The following is a 22268-nucleotide window of genomic DNA, read 5'->3' as shown; positions in this document are numbered from 1 at the left end:
GCACTCCCCTCGCAGGGAATCGCAAAAGTGGGGAGATGCTGGGAAAGCGAGGAAAAGCTTTTCTGCAAAAGTGGCCTCTTTCCAGAGCCCAGAGCTGCAGCTCTGACGCAGACCCGCGCCGACGACGCTTTGCTCGGCGCCTCTTCCTACCCCTCTCTCCGGCGGGCACAACACGCCTAGCAGAAATCACCGGGGCATAGCGCGAATTGATTAATCGGTTCCAATAAAACACTTAGCGATCCCGAAAAAGGAGCAGATCAAAGCATTGGAAGAAACTCATGAGCCTGCTTTTTCTTCCCCTTTTCTCTTAATTGCGCCGCGTGTCTCAGGTGGGTGCACACACGGAAGGGACCCCAGGCGCCGCATTGCGGGAGACGGCGGCGTCTGCGAGCCGCGCGCCCGGCGCTGCTTTTCCGCGGGTGGGATGGCCGTGCTCCCCGCGGGGCAGCAGGCACGGAGCGCTCCCCGGCTGCGGGAGCCGGGGAAGGAGGCTGCTCAGGAGCAGCTGAAATTGCTTAGGAAAGCTGCCTCTTGCTAGCTTTCCTGCCCGTTTCGGTAGGTTTGAATGGCTTGCAGAGTTCAAAGCAGCAGCTAGTCTTTTAGGCATTTACCTGAAGTGCAGGAAATTCGCCCATTACTTGCAGAGTGGACATTTTAATAGGCAGGAGGATTGAGCTGATCTTGAATATGGTGACAGCAGAACAAGAGGGGAGGAAAAGATCCAGAAAAGTTAGAAAAATGAAGAAAGCGTGGAGGCCCTGTTAAAAATTGCAGTAGTCTCTAACTGAACAAAATTTGCCCATCCAAATGAGGGATATCTTTGTCACCCAGCCTGGTCCCTGCTGGCTCAGATCGTCCCTCACTGGTGGTGCACTGCCGACTCGCACCCTGCACGGTGGGGCGCATGCACGGGGCATTTTTGGTGACCCCCTTCCCTGCAGCGCCACGGGACGCGACACGTGCCGGGGAAAGGGAATAGCTTCGTGCTCACGTCTGTTCAGCAGGTCCTCCCGTCCTCCCCAGGCAGCTAATAACCAAGTGGCTGCAAACCTGTCTCCCTCTGTGGGATTAATTCATTATTATAAATCCCATCATGGTTCCGTCGGCTCCAAACGCCGGAATTTAATACTCGGCTAATGAGTCAAACACTTTCTTTTTCTCTCTCGCTCTGTTTTTTCCCCTTCCCTGAACACATCTGAAACTGCAGGTGCTGGGTAATTAAATGCACTCACTGGAGCTCGGTGCAGGAGGGTCTGAGGCTGGCGAGGGGCATCCCGAGCGGCCGGCCACAAAACCAGGGCGCCGGCCCCTTGGACGATGCTGGGAGGCATCAGGCATGTGGCAGGGCTAGTGGGGGTCTGCGAGGGGCTATTGCGCCCCTCGCTGCCCCGGCAGCATCTGCAGCCCCGAGTGCTGCTGTGTGCATGGGCAGGACAGGGCGAGGGGCAGAGGGGCCGTGGCAGCGAGAGCCTGTGCGTGCACCCTCCAGGTGCATCCCGCTGCAGCGCATTCCCCGCGATGCACATCCCACCGCAATGCATCCCACTGCAGTGCATCCCCCACAATGTGCATCCCCGCAATGCTCCCACCCGGAGGCGTGCAGAGGCGGGACGTGCTCCCTGCACGGTTAGCAACACCTTCCCCCCACCCCAATCCAGCAGCTTTTGGGCTTGCGTGTGTTTAAAGGGAGGTTTAGCCATGTAATGAATTTAGATTTAATTTGCAAGTGAAAAAGATCGTTTTCTTTTGTAGCTTACGCTGCAGCCCAAATGTCTAAGCTTCTAGGGTTTAAGTCTAATTAACTGCATTTCACAGCTTATTTAAAGAAAAGAATGGAGGCATTAAAATTGTAAAATCTAATTTTTAAGTAAATCTTTCAGCGCAAAATTAATGTCGCAGTCTCCCAGCCGTCTTGGCAATATATCTCTTGTCTTCAAATTTCAAAATGAGCTTTTGCAAACATGAAATTATTCATTAGACCGTCTGGTAAAAGGATAAATAAGTGTCTCTTCACATCCAAGATCTCCGGTTTTCCATTTAGCAAAGGATCAGCTTATTCAGCCTAATGACAAACGGCTGATGAGGTCTGGTAAGGCAGCCAGGTAACCGGGCGCGAGGAGGCGAGCGAGCGCAGGGCACTTTGGGGCTCGCTTTGCCTGGCATCTCCCTCGTGTCCGGTGCAGGGTCCTGCTGCTCATCCCGCTCGTGCCGCTGTAAATCGGAGCAGCTGCAGGACACCGCTCGGAGATTGCGAGTGCTCGGCTCTTTGGAAAGCTGTTTCCCTGCAATGCTTCTCACTCTGCAGCTGCAAGCGCCCGTGTCCCCGGAGCTCCCGCGCCTGGCGCGAGCAGGGGGAGAGCCCGCGTGTTCGGAGCCGGTGTCGGCGCTGCCTCCCTGGGTTTCACCTCCCCAGCTCCCCCCAGCCCTGGCAGCGTCATTTAATGCTCTTTTGCCCGGGAAGAAACTGAGGCATAAAGAAGCCGTGGAGACCAAGCGCGCGAAGCAAAGCGAAGGCAGCTAGGTCCAGTGTTGCCTGCTAAACCTGGGGGCAACCTAAAGGCTCGGGAAATTCCTCGGTGGCTCATTGCTAGGAACCGGGAAGGCAAGTGTAGGAAAACATCCCTCTGCCCTTGCTCTGCTCCTTGGGCTTCTCTAAGCATCCTCTCCTGCCCTGTGCTCAGCCTGAGGGATGTTGCGTCACTCCGGCGAGGCAGTTCCCACGGTCGCGACCCAAACTGTGTTTCAGAAGGGTCCTGAGCTCCCTCCTTGCTCCCAGGAGATGCTCAGCACCCCTAAAAAGCCACCCAGGAGGAGCCTCATCCAGCTGAAGCCAGAGGCAGAGCCATTGGCAGCCTGTGCCTCCCCCGGGTGACGCTCGCTGCATGTTACTGGTTAAAAACCGCTGATTTTCTTTAAGTGCTTTCAACGTTTCTTCGCTGACGTTAAACCAGTTTGCAATGAGAAAATTCCAGGGTTTTCAGGTCTGTAATGAGGGTTCTAGAAGAACAAGGATTGACATAAAAACAGGATGGAAAATAAGCCCCAGAAAAATCTTTTTACACCTGCAGATTTTGTGAACGCTCGCTCTTGAGGGAAGAAAAAAAAAAAAAAGGCGCAAATCCGTGCTCCAGTTTGCTTTTCAGTCCCCTTTGTTCGTGCCCCTTTCAAAGCCCTAGGAGGGCTCGGGCTCGCGGCCGCCGCGAAAGGACTGTTCGTGCCGGGGCTGCGGCCCAATTAGGAAGGCGTTAGGGGCCCAAATCCCACCAAGTCTCTTCTGGCGTGGTGCCTGGCCCCGTTTTGCCTGGTCCGGTGCTCTGCGCTGCCGAAGGAAGCTTTATCTTTAGCCGGGGCTGCCTGCCTCCACTCGGAGAAGGTGACCTGCGCCGGAGGCGAGCTCCAAAGCCCTTGCAGCTCAGCCGCTGCCGGCGATGCTCTTTGCAGCCCCTGCACGGACCCACGAAGCCGCAGGAGCTCCTAGGCCTGGGGTGATTCGGCGGAGCCGCAGGCTGGAAACCGGCAGTCGCCTCCTCCGGACGCAAGGGGCCGGGAGCCCGGCTTTCCTGGGCACCGGAGCGGGTCGCTGCCGGGGCGCCTGCCGCAGCCCGGAAAGGCGGCTTCCGGGGCCGCTGGCGACTCCGTCGGAGAAGGGCGTTTGGCAAAAAGCCATCGCCGCCCCCGCGCCAGCCTCCGAAGGGAACGCTCGCCCTGCCAATCATTGCTCCCCCCCCCCCCCGCCGTGTCACCCACTTTCTCCCTTAGATGCAGTAGAAGAAGACCTTGCCAAGGAAATGAAATGAATTATGCACGACGGTCTTGTATATTAAATCTCAGAGTCAATATTGCTGGGGCCTCCTTCCCTTATTAGATCGAGGCAAGCGCAGGGGTGCGGAGTGAAGCGCAGTGTGATACCTGGGAGCGCAGGTTCACGCCCCGCCGAGCTCCCACCGGAGGATATTAAAATTTCACGGCCTCACCGCAGGGAAACCGCGTCGTTGCTGTCGTCGCTGCAGCCCGGCGGGGGGGGACGCGCCATGGGGCTGCCCGGCCCTGGCAAGGGGGCTGCTCCAGCCTAAATCTGCTGGGCGTGGAGGTCTCCTTCATGTCCTCATTAAAGCGAAATAGATTTCGCGGAGCCAAAAAATATTATTTTAATAAGTTGCTCTTTTATCGCTTAAAAAAAAAAAAGCAATTTGTCTTTTGCTTGATTCAAGTGAAATAATTAATTGTAGCTTAATTGTAGGAGTGACAGGTTTCATGCTAATTATATAATTACTTTCCTGCGGGGTTTCTCCAAAGCTGCCATTCTGACCTTGAAAGGGCTCCGAGTCCTTTGCGACGTGGGTGGGACGGGTGGATGCCGTAAACGAACAGGGAGAATTGGACGTATTAGCTTTCACGCAGGGTTTCACGTGCCAATTTTCTGCCAATTTTTGCTCTAAAGTGGCGTCGCTCCGGCTTTACCTTGGGGGATGAAGCTCAAAGTCTTCCCTGGGATGCTTCCTATTCCTGGCTGAACGCAGCACCTTTCTCTTAGCTTTTTTGGGGGGCCACTCGCCAACGTTTGTTTGTGGTTGGCAATTTATTTACTTTGCAAAACCCCTTAATTACTTTGTGAAAAATCTGATTGCACGGTTGTGGTACCTGCTGCCCGGCTGGGTCACTGGCGATCCTCACCCAAGCGGCCCGCGCGGCCGGGTGCCCTGGGCTCGCTATTGGCCTGGCCCCATCTCCGCTCCCAAGCCGCCGGGAAAGGAGGGATGCGCCGGGGCGCGGGAGCTGCAAACCGCCTCCGAAGCGGCGGCAGATACCAGAAAGTGCATTAATTAGCAACGGGAGGGAGAACACAGGAATTAACACAGAGGGACGCATAGAAAAATGATGCTTGTTAGGGTACCCCGCAACCCTCGCGTGGAAACGGGATGCGACGAAACGGGCAGTGTTTGGGCATTGCCGCAGCTGCACGCGACCGGCGCTGGCGGGGGCGCTGGGGGGAGAGGTGCCCGGCCGGCCGGGTCCCGCGGGGCCGCGGAGGGGGGTTTCCCATTGCAGGCGGACCCGGGTGCATCCTGCGACGCGGCAGCTCGAGCTCGGGGTGCCGGAAGCGCCCCACCAGCCGGGGCGGGAGCGAGCCGCGAAGCTGTCCCCGTACAGTGCTTAGGATCCGTCCTCGCAGCATTGCTGCTGCTTGTTATTTTTTTTAGTAACTCCGAATTATAATGTATTTCTGCTGGCTCTACTGTGTGCCTGACAATCACACTCGGTGCTAAATCAGTCTACGGCAATCGATGCTTTTCTAATGAATGCTGAATTCCTAATGTCAGGACATTACGTTGCCTGTTTATTTTCTCTCTGCCCTTGCCTCATTCCTCTGCGTTATTCCTGTAAACTGCACGAAATACGTTAGATGCATGTATTTTTTTCTCTCTCCCCTCTGCAGACCTCATTGGAAAAGCTAATGGGGTGTTTCTGGAGTAATTAGAATGATTTAAATGGCCTGGTAACAAAGTTCTGCCACATAAGAAGCCACTTCTCACCCTCTGTGTCTGTCGTGTCTTTGCTAGAAGAATAAGTGGAAGAAAAGAGGAGTAGGAAATGAAGGGGAACAGCCCCCCAGCGAGGCGACGTGGGCTCGGGTTGCGTGCGAATTAATTATTCATGGCCGTCGGTTCTGCAGGATTCGGTTTTACATCTCAAAAATCAATTAGGAGAGGCACGTGGCTACGGCAGCCGCGAGCCCCTCTTCGCCTTTCGCGCGGCGGGCCGGAGCGCAAGCGGGCGAAGGCAGAGGGACGCTTGCTGGGGAAGACGCGAGGTTTCTGGCGCGCTCCCTTGCAGCGGGCTCCCCTCTCGTCTCCTCTCGTCTCGTCTCCTCTCCCCTCCGGGGCGGCCGATGCAAACCCGGGGCAGCGGCCGGGGTGCCAGCCCGCACCCGGCATCTGTATTTTGGCCCTAAGCAGCAGCTCGCCATGGCAACCGCCGGCTCCCCGCCGCAGAGGTTTTGCAGCGCGAGAGGAAGCGGCGCTGCCGGGGGCGCCGGGGAAGGGATGTGGATGCGGAGCGGCACGCCCGGCCCCCAATCCGCGCCGCCCGGCCCGGCCCGGCGGCGATCGCTTCCCGGGGACCTGCCGCTTCCCCGCGCGCGTGGCCTTTCCGCAAAGCTGCCCCGCAGTGGGGACCGGCGCCGATGACGCCCTCGCTCGCCCCATCCTTCCCCCTCGCGCCGCAGACCTGCAGCCCGGCTTCGGAGTCTCCCCTCGCATTCCCACCAGTGCCTTAGAAATTAAGAATCAATCTGATTATTCAAGCCCATAAACAACATCATAAAAATAACATCAATTTGCACAGAAAGGCGCTGCATTAATGTGCCGAAATAATGATGCACTTTTACAACATAAATTTACAATCAATCTTGCTTTTAACACCGTGAAACAACAGTTGGAGGAGGATCAATCCTTAGCCCAAATTAGATGGCTTGAGTCAGAGGTGCTTCGGGGGTTATTTTTGGAAGCTTTTAACGACAGCTCTAGCCGGGCTTGTGCTAACGAGTTCCTCGGGTCCGTGCGTGTGTCAGGCTCATCTGGAGCCCCCAGCTTTGCCCCCGCCGGGCAGGGAGAGCTGCTCATGGCCAAGCTCTGCTCCCACCTGGCTGCGTTATCCTGAGTGCATTGCCGGCAGCCGGCGGCCTCTCCCCAGCGCGCTTCCAGAGCGCGGCACGGGAAAAGCCCCGCGTTCCCAGGGATGTGCCATCCAAGCCGGGCTGTGCCCGCAGCTCCCGGCAGCAGGGACGTGCAGCAGCGACCGTCCTTCCTGGCAGTGACCCCCCCGTGCAGCCAAGGCCGATTCCCCCGCTGCGCCGCAGCCCTTCCCGGTAGCGGCTCGGACCTCCTCGGCTCCAGCATCCCTGGGCCCTGTCACCACGGCTTTTTAGCTTGCAGCGTTTTGATATTTATTATTATTTTTTTCCTGGTAAATGGGCACCCAAATGAAATCTGTGCTTATGGAAAGATTGATTAGTTAACCAACTCAATTATATCTTTAGCCGAGAGCTATATTAAGTAATGCAGCAAAATTATTGCTCTGTGCAGATCCATTTTGTTCAACAGCTGTTCACGGGCCCGGGCAGGAGAAGATGGAGGTTAAAAATCCCTCTGCGGTCACAGGGACACCCGAGAGCCTCGGGCACTTCCCCGTCCTCTCCCCCTCTTTGCGGCAGCTCCCTCCTCCGGCAGCTCCCCGCGGCGCCGCACGCTGCAAGGGGACGGCAGCAGCAGAAGGGGCATCTTTTGCATTTTCCATCCTTGCTGCTGCTTTAGCGCTTTTTTTCCCTGGAGCGGGCTTTCCCTCCTCTGCCTCGTGCCACGGCACTGCGTCCCCGTGCCCAATCTCGCAGATGGCACGGGCAGGGACGTGCTCTGCGTCCTGGGTTTGCAAATAGCGAAGATGAGCAACGTCACCCGGAGCTGGGCTCGCAGACAAGCCGCGCGCAGCAGGGTTTGGCCGAGGGCAGCGGGAGCGGAGAGCGCCCGCCCTGCCGCTCGCCCGCCGGCCCCTCGGCCGCCGCGGTGGAAAGTGGCCCTCTGGGAGGCGAAGGGTTAACCGGTGCCCTGGAAAAGGTTGCGCTTTAATCTCAGCTCCTTGGAGAAACCTTCCCCAAGCCTTGACCGAAATGTTTCTCCGCTGCATGCGGAAAGGGCAAGGGGATGTAGAGGAGCTCCCTGGCGGGAGCTTGCCTTGGACACTGCGCGCGTGCCGGGCTGGGCTCCTTGCTCTTTGTGCATCTCCCCGCCGGGGACGGGGACGGGGCAGACCCCGAAAGCCCGCTCCCCGCGCCGGGGCGCCCCAGCCGCAGCGGCTTTCCCTGCATAATTAACACCAAGCCGAGCTCATCTCCTTGCTCCGAGTGTCTTGTAGGAACACAATTAGCTCTCCAAACCTTTTAATTTAGTCATACAAGGACAAGCGTGTTATTGCCAGGAACAGGTATGTACAAGCGCGAAAAGGAGCTGGGTCAGGCGTCATCGTAATTACAGTCGTAGGCCCCGTGTTTAAGTGCTTTTCTGCATATTACACTTGCCTTTACGTGCGGTCGCAAATGCCGTCTCGGAGAGAGGGGAAAGGCTGCTCGGTCCCCCGGGCAGACCCCCGCGGCCGCGAGCTGCAGCCGTCTTCTACGCGAAGAGCAGCGTAAGGGCGGCCGTCTTCCAGAGGCTCCCTCTGAAAGTCTCCTGGAAACCCAGGCGCCCAGACGTCAGGTTTTTGGCAAGGCAATCATGGAGGCAACGTGCTCCCAGGGATCGGCTGAAGCCACATTGCACCATCAGGAGAAAAGCCTTTGGGCCCCTCCACACCTGAGCCCTCAGGTCCAGGAGTGATCCTGGCATGGTATTTCCCAGATCCTGCAGCAAAAACACCTCCTGAACCACAATTTAATTTCAAAAACTCCTTGCTGAAGCTTTTCCGCAGATATTTGCTCCTGGTTTTACTGCGGCACGCAGCAAATCCCCGCACAGCTCAGCTTCCCAGAGCAATGCTGGGGTGGAAACTGTAAGAGGGAAGCAGATTTTGGTCATTCCCTTCCCTTTATGTGCCTGAAACGTGCCTGCGTGCAGGTATAAAAATACCTAATGGTGGATAATCCCTGCCTTTCAAAACGCCTGTCTGGCCGCGCGGGCGGGTGGGCAGGCGGGCGAGGGGTCAGCCCATCCGAAGAGGCGGCGCTGGCCATTTGCCGCGGTCCGAGCCCCTTTGCGGTGGTTACCGGTTATTTGCGCATCCTTCCCGCCCGTAACTCAGTAAAAGGAGCCGTTTGCTCTCCATAAAGCCGTGGGGCCACTCATTAGCGCTCGGCCCGGCCCGCTGAGCAGCCTCATAAACGTGGCCTGCGTATTACGATGATCCACCAGGCTCAGGTGAAATAATGAGTTTTCATTGCCGTGCAGTAAAGTTTATGGAAGTTATAAAAAAAAAAAAATGAAGCTCCGTGTAGATGCAGGCAGACACCTGAAAAAGGTGTAACGAAGGGGCTCTGGGGGCGGAAACTGCCTGCGGCACTTGGCAAATGAGTAATTAGGAGAGTGATGATAATTGGTATTGGCGAATATTTCCGTGGCCGCGCCGGGGAGCGGGGGTGCAACGCGAGAGGGCTCCGCGCGGCCGACGCTGCAGAGGCGGCTGCACGCGCCGGCACTGAAAGCTGCAGCGGCGGGCACGCACCGAGATAGCTAGTCTATGAATTAAATACCAAAACCGCCACCCCGTTACAGCTCCACGCAGGGGTCACTTGTTTTATTGACTGTGTCACCATTCAATCCATTCCCAGCCTGACATTTCTGGTCCTTCCTCCCTCTCCAGGCTTTTCTTTAGACGGCAGCGCTTGGTCCCCAAGGGCTTCTCGCTGCAATTCAAACCCCGGGAGGATTTATGTTTCCTCTCGCTCTCGGGAGGGTCCCGGCGGCTCCGCGGCTGCAGCCGCCCCGGGAACAGCCCCGGCGGGGAGGGCAGCCACCGCAACGAGCCCGGGGCTGCTTCGTCTTTTGCTTTACGTTTAGCAGGTGGCAAAGCAACATCACAAATGTTTGCTCTTCTGCTTTTAACGAGAGCCGTTTCCGATGCTCGGGGTGTGGGGGGGAATGATGCAGCGCCGCCGGCGCCGCAGGAAGGACGGGAGCGCTGGCGGAGCAGCGGCTCCCCGAGGAAGGGGACCGCCGGAGGAGAAAAGCAGCCGTTTTGCCGCGCAGGCGCAGGGTAAGGCTCCGGAGCGTGGACTGGTGTCCGTGCCCTGGCTCCGGCTCCCGCTCCCGTGTGGTCAGACCTCTCCGCGCCGCAGGCCGCCCCACAACATTTTCCTGCCTTATCCTCTGTGTAGCACATTTGCTCTCTGGGATGTTGTGTCTCTCGCTCCATCTTTGCACAGCGCCCGGCACAGATGTTGGGAAGAGCCTTCGGGCGCTAATGCTAATCATAGCGACAATAACTAAGTTGGAGATATATCTTCATTGTCTCGAAATGAAGGAAGCCTGGTGCTTGCAGCTTTAAACGGAAAAACGATATTTCATGTTGAATTCTGCCCAGACTCGGGAAAGCTGGCTTGTTCTCTGGGGCCGCAGGGCGGTGGTGGCTTGCAGCCTGCTTGCACGTAAACCTGGCGCCTGAACCCCCGCCGTGCTAAAGCAGCGGAGGGCCCAAAGGAGCGCTGAGGGAGCAGCAGGGAGGCGGGAAGCCAGGAAGAGCTGCAGAGAGGAGGGAAGGTGCACGCGCCCGGCACGCGGTGCTGGCGCCGCCGGGCGAGGATGCTCCCGACGGACGCACCGCTGCCGGGCCGCGAGGCGCTGCCCTCCCCTCCGCCGGCCACTGCGGCGCGGTCTTGCGAAGTTTGCTATTAAATATTTAATGCAGCCTTAACAACTCAATACGCCTGGTGCTGCGAGAGGGTCCGGGGCTCGCTCCCAGCCGTCTCTGATTAACAAAGTAGCCGGCCAGCGCAGATCTGCTGATCCAGTCGTTCGGGGCTGTGTTACACGCGCTCGATGCCAGCGGAGAGGCAGCATTAACTAGGAAGCATCGATTTCAGCATTAGCCGGCTTTTACATTCGCAAGCAGACAATGCAAGGACCTTCAATTATCTTCGAAGCAGCTGAAGGGAAGGAAATTGTTCTTAGATGTGGTAAATAGACTCCACAAACTCTACCGAAGCATGCAGAGATGTACACAAGGGAATTACAGCTTCTTGCCTAACGGTTTGGAGTTTATTCAAAAATGTGATTGAAATTCTATAGATTTCATATGAGTCTCTCTTTTTTTTTTTTCTTCTTTTTCTTTTTGGTAATCTGATTTAAGGATTTGCTAATCTGATTGGGAAATCATTTTAAGAAGAAATCCTAAGCGGTCATTTCACGCAGGGCCGGCCCCTGCCCAGAGGCGCTTGACGAGACACAGATTCCCCCATGTTCACTTGCTATTCAGAATTATTCCACAAATTACCATCACCTCAACCCCCCCTCCAGGGACTGACCGTGCACCACCATCTTTTGCAAGTATGCAGTGTAGGAACCACGGTATCAGCCAGACAATCTGATATCTTAGTAACTGCCTGCATATGTTGGACCAGATTTTCCCAGGAGCACCAGAACAGCAGGGGAACAATTTTAAGGCTCCTGGATCATCTGTCTTGCGCTGTAGCTGCTGAGCACGCACGAATTTGGCCCTAAGTGTTGCTGCACGGGCTGGTGGGAGCGCGGGGCCTGGCTGCGGCCGGGGTCCCTCCGCGAGGGCTCCCACCCCGTTTTGCATCTTTCCAAAGAGGCGACATGGAGGGGAGAAAAGGGCCTGGGTAGCTCCGTTCCTCTTATCTCCTCCTCCTCCTCCTTAAGCGTCCCTAGTCCTGAGCAGGGAGTGAGGGAAGGAAATAAGGGGGGAGCAGGAACGACGGCGTTTCCAGTATAGGCAGAAGATAAGAGTGTATAGAAAATAGAGTATAGGCGGCATATAGGAGAGAAGGGCACAGGAGATGGACAGGGCAGGGGGAGTGGACGTGGCTCCGGTGCTCCTGTCCCCTGTATCCCTCTTCCCCTTTCCTCCTCTCTCCCTGTGGAAATGATGCTGTTGAGCCGTTTATCAACGCTGAGCCAGGACGGGAGGCTCTGCCTGGCGCCCCAGGAGCGCCCTGCCGCTGCGCGGGGAGCGGAGCTGCGGCGGGGAAGGGCCCTGCTCTCGCGCAGCGCCTCGCTCGCGGCAATCCTGTTTGGAAAGGGCTTTCTGCGGCCCCGCTCGTTCCCCTGCCCCGAGGGCGGTATCGAGCCGGCGCGGCAGCTCTTGCAGGCGAGGGGCATTGACGGGGAGCCGCGCGCCGTGCAAACGGGGGTGGCAGTTCTGATCCGCAGCACGGCCGTGTTGATACTCCGGTTGATCCAAGCTGTGGGAGTCCAGAGCCCGCAAGGAAACTGGGGCCGATGCACAGCAGCAGAGCTGCTGTCGAGGGAGACGCCGTGATAGCCAGCATCAGCAGCTGGATGCTTTGCTGGACAGGGATGGAGGGCGCACGTGGGGACGCCTCTCTGCGGCACGGCATGGCCGGGGCCAGCGCTATCGCTATCCCCGCTTTGCCGCCGAGCGGGATTTATACGCATCTGCATTGCATGCCAGGCTGGGCTTGCTCTCCCGATTGCTTAGCAACACCGAAGGGCCAGCAGCCGGAGGGAGGAAAAGCAAACCGCACGTACTGAGATTCCCGTCTGAGTATGCCCTGTCTGACCAGCCTTCGGAAACCGCTCGTCCCCGCGAGCCCTGCCCCTACGGCACTGGCGACCCGGCGCGGGGCTCCCAGGCACCGCTGCCCGCCAGGAAATAAAGAAAAGATCCTGCGTGCCTGCTATCAGCACGGAGACGCAATTTCACGAGCCTAGCTTAGCCTATCAAGGAAACTTTCCTAGAAAACCTTGCTCCCATTTGTTATTTTATGGGAGCAGAATGAATCGCGGCGTGTGAGTCAGGCAGCGATATTCAGATAGGCGCCAATGGGATAAATACAACTGCTTTGACAAGAGCAATTCGGTATTGTCACCTTCAAAGAGGGATCTGAGCGTGCGCGGCGCGGGCAGGAAGGGAGCGAGCGTGATTTGTGTCCGAGGCGGCGGGGAGAGATGGATGCAGATTCGCGTCGCGGGCGGGAGGGCAGCGCTCCTACGTTTGGATCGAACGCAGAGCGCCCTCGCAATGAAGCAGCCGAAACGCAACCTGCAGCCCCTTGGTCACGACGCAGGAGATGTGCGAGCCGCTCTGCACGTGCTGTCCGCTCCTCGTCCCAGGGCCGGCGCGGGATCGCAGCAGCAGGGCAGCGCTCTGCGCAGCCGCCGCACCGCTTTCCTGCCTACGGAGTGGGATGCAGCAGGCGGATAGCCGGAGGCGGGGATGCAGGCGGAGCGGGAGGACAGCTAGAGGTGGAACGGCCACGCCATGCCGGCTGAGAACGGCGCCAGCTCGGCACCTCCAAGAGAGCGCTCCGAAAAGAGGAGAAGGCAGGCAGGCAGACGGCCACCCCTGGTGCCCGTGCGGTAGCTACCCGGAGCGGGCGGCTAGGCACGCGTGTCCGGAGAGGATTGTTTTCATTGTTACTAGGATTTCTGGAGCAGCAGTCATGGCAGTTAGCGGCTGTATTAATATCAGTCAGGTTAATGCGGACTAACTCGCTCGCACGGTGAAAGGACAGGCCTGTTAATTAGCACGCAGCACAGTAACCCGCGACACAGTCGCTGTGGCTAATAAATATATCTGTTTAAGGGGACAACCGAGCTACGCTGCACCAGGTAACGGCAGCACCGTGGGGAAGCAGGGAACGTCTCCCATCTGCGGGGACGTGCTCGTCAGAGGGAGCAGGGCGCTCGCAGGGACTGATCCACCTCGCACTTGGGTTGTGCACGGGGAGGACGTCTGTGCCTGTGCCCACGAAGCAGGTTCACTGCCGCGGAGCGTTTCTGAGCCCCACAAACAACATGCCCCCAAAGCCCCTGGGTGCAGCAAGGGCCATCAGATGGGGCTTCCGGTAGCTCCTGCAGTATAGCTTAAACTTGCACCCCCAAATAACCCTCCTCTAAACGCCCCATCCATAGTTTGGTAATTAAATCAGGCGGCATAAGTGCAGAAACACCTAGTGAGATCCTAGCTGGCATTACACCAGCACTGCGGAGCTGCCAGTCACTTTGTTTCCATGCACAGCTTCCAACCCTGCTCGGAGATTATTGCAAACAGATTGTTTAATCTCTCCAGTTTTTGATCTCCCGCTCGCTACCCCCTGCCCCGGCACGGCTCTGTGGTCTGCTGCTTTCCCCGTTCGCCACGTGCGGAGCCCAGACCGGAGCTGCCCTTCGTGCCTCTTGCAGGCTCTGGCTGCACCAGCAGCGCTAGCAGCACTGGGTGGCGAGGGAAAAAGAAACGGGGCCGGCTGCGGGCATCGCTTCGCCCCACGGACGGCGCTGGGGGACGAGCGAGAGCCAGCCGCTGCACAGGTGCCTGGCAGCGGGGCCGGCCGGCTGGCGAAGGTTGCGCTCTGTTTGCCTGGGACGTCCTCCAAACTTCCGCCCAGTCGGAGGGGATTTTCAGCCTGAGCGGTGATTTGGCTCCGGCCTTGGGGCAGCAGAAGGTTTCCCGCGATGCTGGGGACTCCAGCGGCTCGGGCGGCGATTGCCTCGCAAGCCGAGTGTGCGTCCTCAAGGATAAACGGGATCCGCAGCGCGGGCACCCACGGCGAGCACCGGGAGAGCAGCCACCGGCATGCAGCACAGCAGCAGGTCACCGCAGCAGCCAGAGACGACTATTATTTTAGGGATTTTGCAGCTATTTGGAGCGAGACCCCTTGCCGCTGCTGCAAGGAAGGCTTTTGCAGCCTGCCCAGCGGCAGCGCGCCCTCCCTCCCTCCCTCGCTCACCATGGGCTAGCAGCAAAATGCTCCGGGCTGCGAGTGCCGAAACACGTGCAGCCACGCGGGCAGGGGCGGCGTGCCGACCCTCGCGGCTGCGAGCCGTGCCCAGGCGGGTGCAAGGGAGCGCGGGGTTGCACCGGGGAACCGTGCACCTCGCGTGCAGCAGACTGGGCGGCAGGAGCCCTGGCCACGTTGGGCCATTCGCCCGCCCGCGACGCAGGGGGGTGCGACACGTGCCGGGTGCGCTTCTCCTAACTGAGGTGCTTCTATGCTGTTGATGAGCCCAGGGCAATGGCCGGCGCTTTTTGGGAGCAGATTTCGTGGCTGGGCGCCCGGGCTTGCAGCGTCTCGCAGCTTTTGCCCGCAAGGCGGATGGCGCAAGAGCGGGGCGTTCGCCCTCCGCGGGAGCCGTTTGTCTCGGGAGGAGCAGAGGAATATTTTGTATCTTTGACAAAGCAGCACTTTACGGGCGCTTGACACTTTATTAACTAATCTCTGGTACTTGAGTAATTTATTATGTTTAAGCTGGTGCCATCAAGTCTCTCAGCAGTGTCCGCGTGCGCCAGGAAATAAATTAAAGACTGTCCAGAGATACTTGGCTCGTCGCTGTGATTGCTGGGCTAGCGTGATGGAGGGCTAAGGTTCCCTCTTCCTGCAAATTGGAAATTAGGAATTAATAAGCTGACAGGACAGGGAGCCCTGCGAGCTGCGCCGGGGAGAGAGCGGCGGGGGGGCGCGGGAGGGGATCGCGGCGGCCGCCGCTCCTTCCCGCTGCCCGAGCGGGGCAACGCCGGCCGCTCGCGGAGGGCGGCGAGGGACCTAGCACCGTGCCAGTATTTCAAACAGGTAAATGGGATAATGTGGGCAATTATAGGCCTGTCAGGCTGACATCAATCCTGGACAGTGTAATGGAAGAGCTGATACGGGACCTGATTAATAACAAATTAAAGGCGGTAGTATAATAAATGCCAATCAGCACAGGTATGTGGAAAATAGATCTTGTCAAACTGAGTTTGATATCTTTTTGATTAGATTACAAGTTTGCTTGGTAAAGGTAATAATGTTGATGCGACACACTCCGGCTTCCGGAGGCACTCGAGCTGGCGCGGCAGAGCGCTTTGCTTGAGAAACTCGGACGCGGCACGACCAACGTGTCATGCACCACGGCGATTGCGGCCGGGCCGGCGGACAGGCGGGAGCTCGTGCATCCCAGCCGAGCCTGCCTGCGCGGGCTGCACGGCGGAGGCGGCGTTCAACAGCCGAGGCGGCTGCAGGCCGGCAGAGCGAGGCACCGCACGGTTCGGGGCTGCGAGCGAGAGCCGGCAGCGGCAGCTCGCCGAGGACCGCGGGGCGCTTTCGGCTCGCGGCGGGATGCTCGCCTGGGAGGCGTGCTGTCGTCCGACGCGGCGCCACCCAGGGAAGCCCTGCGCCCGCGTCACGCTCGCCGTCAGACGAGAAGCGCTTGGCGGTGCCGTCTGTCCTTCCCATCTGCGAGCGCTCTTAGGCGGCACGGGTGGCACTCGCTTAATTGCAGTCCCCCGGGGAGCGAGCCGCGGTGGCCCACGCGCGCTGGCGGACGGGTCCCGGTGCTGCGGCGAGGGTGCAGGCGCCGCGGTCCCCACCGCTGCCCTCCGCCGCCGCTGTCGGACCCGGGTGCCGAGGCCCTGCCAAACTAATGAAGTTTAAAGCTCTTCTGGCAGGGAGACAACAACAGCAACAAAAGCGTGAACTGTCCCATCCATCAGTTTCCATGGCAACTCCAAATTACTCACTTTGGGGAGGAGGGACCAGCCCTCCTGCGCAAAAGCCTCGCTGTTTCTGTGCGAGCTAGCGGTGGGCTGCGGTGGCGGTTTTCTTCTCCACGAGCCACGGGTGACATGAATGCCTGGGCAGGCTCGAAGGATAATTAAAACATGCACCATTTAATGAATGACGACGATTGAAACTTTAATTACTCAGCCTGCGTCTGCTTTTCTCCCCCTCCCCAAATTGCCCAACTCGCGCAAGGAAGCGGAAGGAGTAGGGAAGGAGACTCAGGGCAAAACCTGATTGCATTTATTAAGCCGATACAAAAACTCGGCACTGTAATAATAATTAAATTAATTATAAAAGCAATTTGCTCCCGAAAATGTGACTTGACAGCTTACGAGCTATTGCATGGCTCCAAGAGCGTAGGCTTAAAACAGGCAGGGCACAAACCCACCCCGAGGAACCATCGGGGACGGGTAGAGCAAACGCTGCCGCCAGCCCTCGGGACGCTTCCCCGGGGCAGCCGGGCATGTAAACCCAGCCCTCGTGTCCGGGCTTCGGGAAACCACTCCCAGGGATGGGCAAAGGTGCTGCAGCCTGCGGGTCTCCCTAAAGTCCTGCGCCACTCCTGGAGGAGGAGGAGGCGCGAGCTCTTTGCGGGGGCTGCCGGACGTCTCGCGGGTGATTGCTCCCGCGGCGAGGACAGCCGTGCGCGTCCGGCAGCCTGGCGCGCCGCCCCAGCTCCCTGGGATTTTCTTTCCTGGCATCTCCAGCTACCAGAGCACGCTGAGCCGGGATTAGCGCGGCTCCCGCGGGCTGCGCTGCTGGAGACGGGCTTGGTGAGCCCCTCGCTCACGCTGCTTGGATTAAAACCTCTTTTTCGGTCGTGTCCCTTCCTTTCTCACGCTAGCCTGTGCCCTGCGCTGGGTTTCGTGCCTGCTCCGTGTCTCCTCGGCCGCGGGGGCGCTTAGCCAGCCCCGGCGGGGCCGATCCACCCCAGCGCCGCGCCGTTGCAGAGCCAGCGCCGGGGCCTGGCCCAGGACCCCCCGAAACCGGTGGAGAGGGGCACGAGGGGCAGGCGCAGGAGCCGGGCACCGGAAAGGTGCTCAAACAGCTTATGCACGGAAAATAACTTCTGGCATGGCCACGCGCTCGCGACCTTTCTAATGCCAAGCAGGAGATGGTTTATGACTGCTGAAAATAAAAAATAACCTGCTGAAAGATGAGAAAAGAGCTGGCTTGGAAGTGACAAGCTTTTGGCCTAAACTGCTGGGTCTGGAAAGCTGTTCAAAGAAAGCAGATTGCTTTCAACCAGAAACAGTTTGATTGAAAACCTTGTTTTCCGCAGGAGAAAAAAAGTTTCGACAAAACATTTTCGTAGTCGCCTCGCTTCTTCCTTGCTCCCGGCAAGGAAACTCGCGTCTCCTCCTGTCGTCGGAGCGCTCCTCTTGTCGGAGCCTCGGCGGCCATCGCACGCGCGCTGCCGTGATTTAATTTTGAGGGTGTTTCTGCAGGCGGAGGATGCCGCGGCGCTGAGCAAGGGGCTGCCCCCGGGGCAGCTTTCTCTCCGGCACCCTCGCCCACGGGGCTCCCCTTTCCCGGGGGAGGGCAGCCGCAGTTTGGGGAGATTACCTGCAGCCTTGTTCCCAAATTGCCGCTGATTGCCCTGCCGCAGCTGCCGGCTCTGCCTTCTTGCAACTTCCTGGGATGTATTTTACAATTTTTGACTTTTTTTTTTTTTTTTTTTAACGATGGAGGTTGCTTATTGCCCTGCAAAGTAGGTCAGAGCCTCAGCAAAGAGCTTTTCAAACACGCTGGGTTTTGAAGCGGGGGAATACGACGCTCCTCTTTCTCCCGCCCCGCTCCTTTCTCCAAAGGCACGCTGACATCCAACTACTTCAAACCACCGGGTTTGAACAGCAAATTATAAGCTAAATTATAAATAATGCCTAGCTTTCCCGGGGCTCTGCCTATTACAGCAGACTTGGAGCCTTTCACCCAGGCTGTCTCTGTGTCCAGGCCAGCGCAGTCGTTATGTCTGCAGGGTGCCCGGCTGCATCGATCGGCCTGAGAGAGGCGCGAGCGCGCTGCCCGGTCCCGCTGCGTCCGCGGCGCGGCCTTCGAGGGAGCGGCAACGCGCGGCGGCCGCGGCGCGCAGCCGGGAGGAGGAGGAGGAGGAGGAGGAGGATGCCGGGGGGTGGCGGGAGCGAGCCTGCTCGGCTGCCGCCCCGCGGGGCTGCGGCGCTGCGTGTACCGCGAAAGGCGGCGCGGAGGGAAAACGTGATAAAGTTGATAAGGGAGAGAGCGGGCGCACGTGCGCAGCGACAGGCAGCGAGCGTGACAGGGCGCAGGGATAGCGTCCTTCCGTCGCGCGATGCCTGCCGTCTTCGGCAAAGCTTTCTCCCTGCAGTTTCACCCGCAAAAGCCCCCCTGCCTCCTTCCCTGGCTCGGGAACTGCTGCCTAAGCGCTTCCTCTGGCGCGGCCCTTGCTTCTCCCGTCAGGTCTCGTGCAGGTGTAATGGATGGAGGAGAGCAGGTTTGAAGGTCTCGGGGGCAGACAAGACGGCGCGTGAGCCATCAGTCAGGTGCAAAAGCAAAGAAGTAACATTCCAGCGCTGCAATTTTTAATAATTTATGATTTTCACTTGGTTCCCAGAGTGTTATTACCTCACTTAATATCATTTACAAATTACACATGATCCCATCAATTGCAGCAAAGTGAGGAAGTGTCTGGGAGATGCTCAAAAATCAAGCGCTGTAGAGCAAACGGGGATTTATGAACCTGGGCGGGCTGCAGAGCTGCGGGTGCAGCCGGGCTGTCCCGGGTGCCCTCTCGCCCCGGCGCACTGCACGCCACGGCGCGGGAGACGCGCGGGAGGGTGCTGAGCGAGCGCAGCCAGCCCCGCGGACAGGGCCGGGCCGCTGCTCCTGCCGCCCCGGCTTCGGTGCAAGCTGTTGCTGCGACGCGTGCAGCGAGCGGCGCTGCGGCGGTGGGGGGCTTCGCCTCTCCGCCGCGCTGCGACGAAGGAGAGCAAACCCCGTTGGGCAGCAAAGGTCTGCAGCCTCGGCCAGGGCGAGGGGCCGAGCCCCTGCCGCCCCGCGACGCTTCTGCTTTTATCGTCTGCTTTTGTGGTTCCTTGAAGAAAGCAAGCGCGAAAGGGAGGAAGCGCGCAAGCCCTTTTCCCGCTCTCCTCCTCCTCCTCCTCCTCCTGCTCCTCGTTAGCGCTGCATCCCAGGCGGGCTCGGGAAAGCGCAGTCGCCTTTGTGTCGCCGGTGGCACAGTCATCTTCTCCATGGCAACACAGGATGGGTCCTCGCGCGGGGCCGCCAGATCCCTGCGGGAAGGGAGCGGGAAGGGCCCCTCGAAGGGATGCTCCGAGAGGAGCCGTGCCCATGCCTGCCCCCTCCGGCTGCGGGCGCTTTGCTCCGTAGCCGGGACTCGGGGATGCATGGGGAGGGGGACTAGGGAACATGCAATAAAAACAGTAGCAACTGCGTGACACCGCGAAGGAGAAGCCGGTGGCCGCGCGGGGCTGGCCCCGTGGCTGTTTTGCTCTTTCTGCCTCGGGCGTCTCCGCGGTCCTCGGCTGCCCCCTGCAAACCCGGGGCCGTCGCGGCCGGGAGGAAACCTGCTGTCGTTTCCCCCCGGCCGGCGGCTGCGCAGGGGATGGGATGGGAGCGGTGCTCCCTGCCGCTTCCTACGGCATTCCTTAATTATCCCTGGTGCAGGGTTCGGCGCACGCAAGGCTCCGCAGAGCAAACAGCCCCTTGTTATCTAATGGCCGGCAGAGAGCAGCGGTTTGCATGCAGGCAAAGGCAGGGAAAAAGCCGAGAAAATGCCTCCCTCTGAACATCACAGAGGCATTTGATGGGAACGGCTCGCCCGGCCGCTCTCCCCGTCTGGAGCTCTCCCCCGCTATCTGGGACAAGTGGGACTTGCAGTTCTCTCTTCTTAAAGGCACTGCACTTGGCGGAGCCTTTTAACTAAATTGGATGTCTCTGTCCTGCAAAACGACGCTTGCGTGCTGCCTTTCATGCCGGCGCACCTGGACGCGGTGCTGCTTGCGCTACAGAGGAGCGGAGCCAGATGAAACGGCTTGTGAAACGCCGGTGGGAGCAGAAGCGGTCAAGAGCTGGCCTGCCTGTTCGGCAGCGCTTTTCATCCCCGACGGAGAGGAGGGGTTGCGCTGTCGGGACTCACTGTTAAATGCACTGTTTGTTTTGGCTTGTGAACGTCTAAACGTTTCCTCGGGGCCCCGCGCCGCTCGGTGCTCCCGCCGGTGCCTGGTCGGGCTCCGTGCTCCCGGGGATTTGAGCAAAAGCAGTCGCCCGCGGAGCGTCGCGGCACGGCATGCCGCCTGCCCGGGGACGAGCAGGCTGCCGGCCCTCGCCCGCTGCGGCCCTCAAGCGCTCGCCCCCGGCACGCCGTGCTTGCCCGCCCGGCTTTGCTCGCAGACCCTCCTGGCTCCCGCGTCCTCGGGGGCAGGAGCCCGCCAGGCGCCAAAGCCGCCAGCTGCACAGGGCGAGCGCAGGGTTACGGCTAAAATCGCAGAGGAGCTCGTGCGCATTTGTGGGAAGCCAGCCTGAAGAAAATTGGAATTTAGACAGAAGTTTTTTGATGCAAGTAAATGTATATTGGTGTCTGTAAATACGCAGAGTGTATTACCGGACTCTGTGGAAAGGGACAGTCTTATCTGCAAACAGATTATTTTTAAAGTGAAAAGAGAGTAGCAGCTGCTTAAATGCATTGACTTGCTGAAAATTTATAGATTTGGATACAAATGCAATAGAGCGCTATCACTTTGGTGTCTCAGCCCATCTGCGTAGAGTAACTATTGATTTTAGTAGATATGCATCGATTCCAAGAAAACTGCCCTGCTTTGAAATGAACTTCCACTAGTTTCAGGGGAAAATGCAACGCGCTGTCTCTCGCGCAGGGCTACCTTGTTTTGTTAAACGTGTCTCGCGTGTTTGAAAAACAGAAGCAAAGCCAAACAAATAGCTCAGAGGGAATTAAAATGCATCGATTCTCGGGGTGGGAATAATGGCCTCCGTTAAAAGCTTTTGGAGACGTTAACATACATTGCTTTGAATAAAGATCTCCCTCCGGCCCGCTGCTCCTACACCTGCTGCCACGACGATTATTTTTGGCAGTCTCCTCCGAGGGTGCGTGGAGGCTTCCCCGCGCCGCCCTGCAGCCGCTTTCCTTGGCGGGGAGCGGCGAGCAGCGTGGCTCACCCCTGACACCCGGCCCTCACCCCTCCGGCCGGCCCTCGCCCTTAATTAAAGGTACTAATTGGCACGCAGCCTGCTTAGTTAAAGAGGCGGAGGCCTCCGCAGCGCCCGGCGGTAGCTAGGGATGCACCGAGCTGTTCTCGCAGCACCCGGCTCACCGTCATCGCGGGCGTCCGGTCAGACCTGAGCCGAGCAAGCGGATTTTATTGTCACGCAGCAAATCTTGGTTGCAACGGGAGATTTCTCATTGGTTGCCACGTTTTGCAGTTTAATTTTCATTATAACCCACAGGAGGCGCCTGCTTTTGCTAAAAAATGGCAGTTGCACAGAAACTTGGCCGGCTGTTTCCGCAGCGCGCGCGTGTGTACGTACAGAGAAACGACGCTGGTAGCGTCTCGGCAGTCGTGTCCCTACCGAGGCTGGCGGCTGGCGCGAGCCGTCACAGCCCTGAAGTTTTCTCAGGCCCTTCCTCCCAACTCCGTCAAAGTCCTTGCAGTTCAATTTCTGAGCGTAGTCTGGGAGCGACGTGAAAATTAGATCTAATAATGAACGATTACAACTTTCAAGTTAAGTCTAGCTGGTTGACTAATCAATTTGGTTAAGTGAAAATCCATAGCAAATGAGTCAGCCGCGGTACAACATTTCTCCATCCAATTTAAATTAAAATCACCAACCATAATAATTTTGCGGTTAGGCGGTGAGGACGCGCCGGGGACCGGCCCCTCGCGAAGGGAAGCGGCGAGGGCGGCCGGAGGAGGCAGGCGCAGCGGCGGCGGCGGTGGGCAGCCCCGCGGGGCCAGGAGCCAGGGCAGGCGGCCAAAACGGGGCGCGGGACCTCGCTGGGTTCCCGTGCAGCACCGGGGGCTCCTCT

This window comes from Apteryx mantelli, chromosome 23 (genome assembly GCF_036417845.1).
Source record: "Apteryx mantelli isolate bAptMan1 chromosome 23, bAptMan1.hap1, whole genome shotgun sequence".
Taxonomy (NCBI): Eukaryota; Metazoa; Chordata; class Aves; order Apterygiformes; family Apterygidae; genus Apteryx; species Apteryx mantelli.
Note: the sequence above shows the minus strand (reverse complement) of the source record.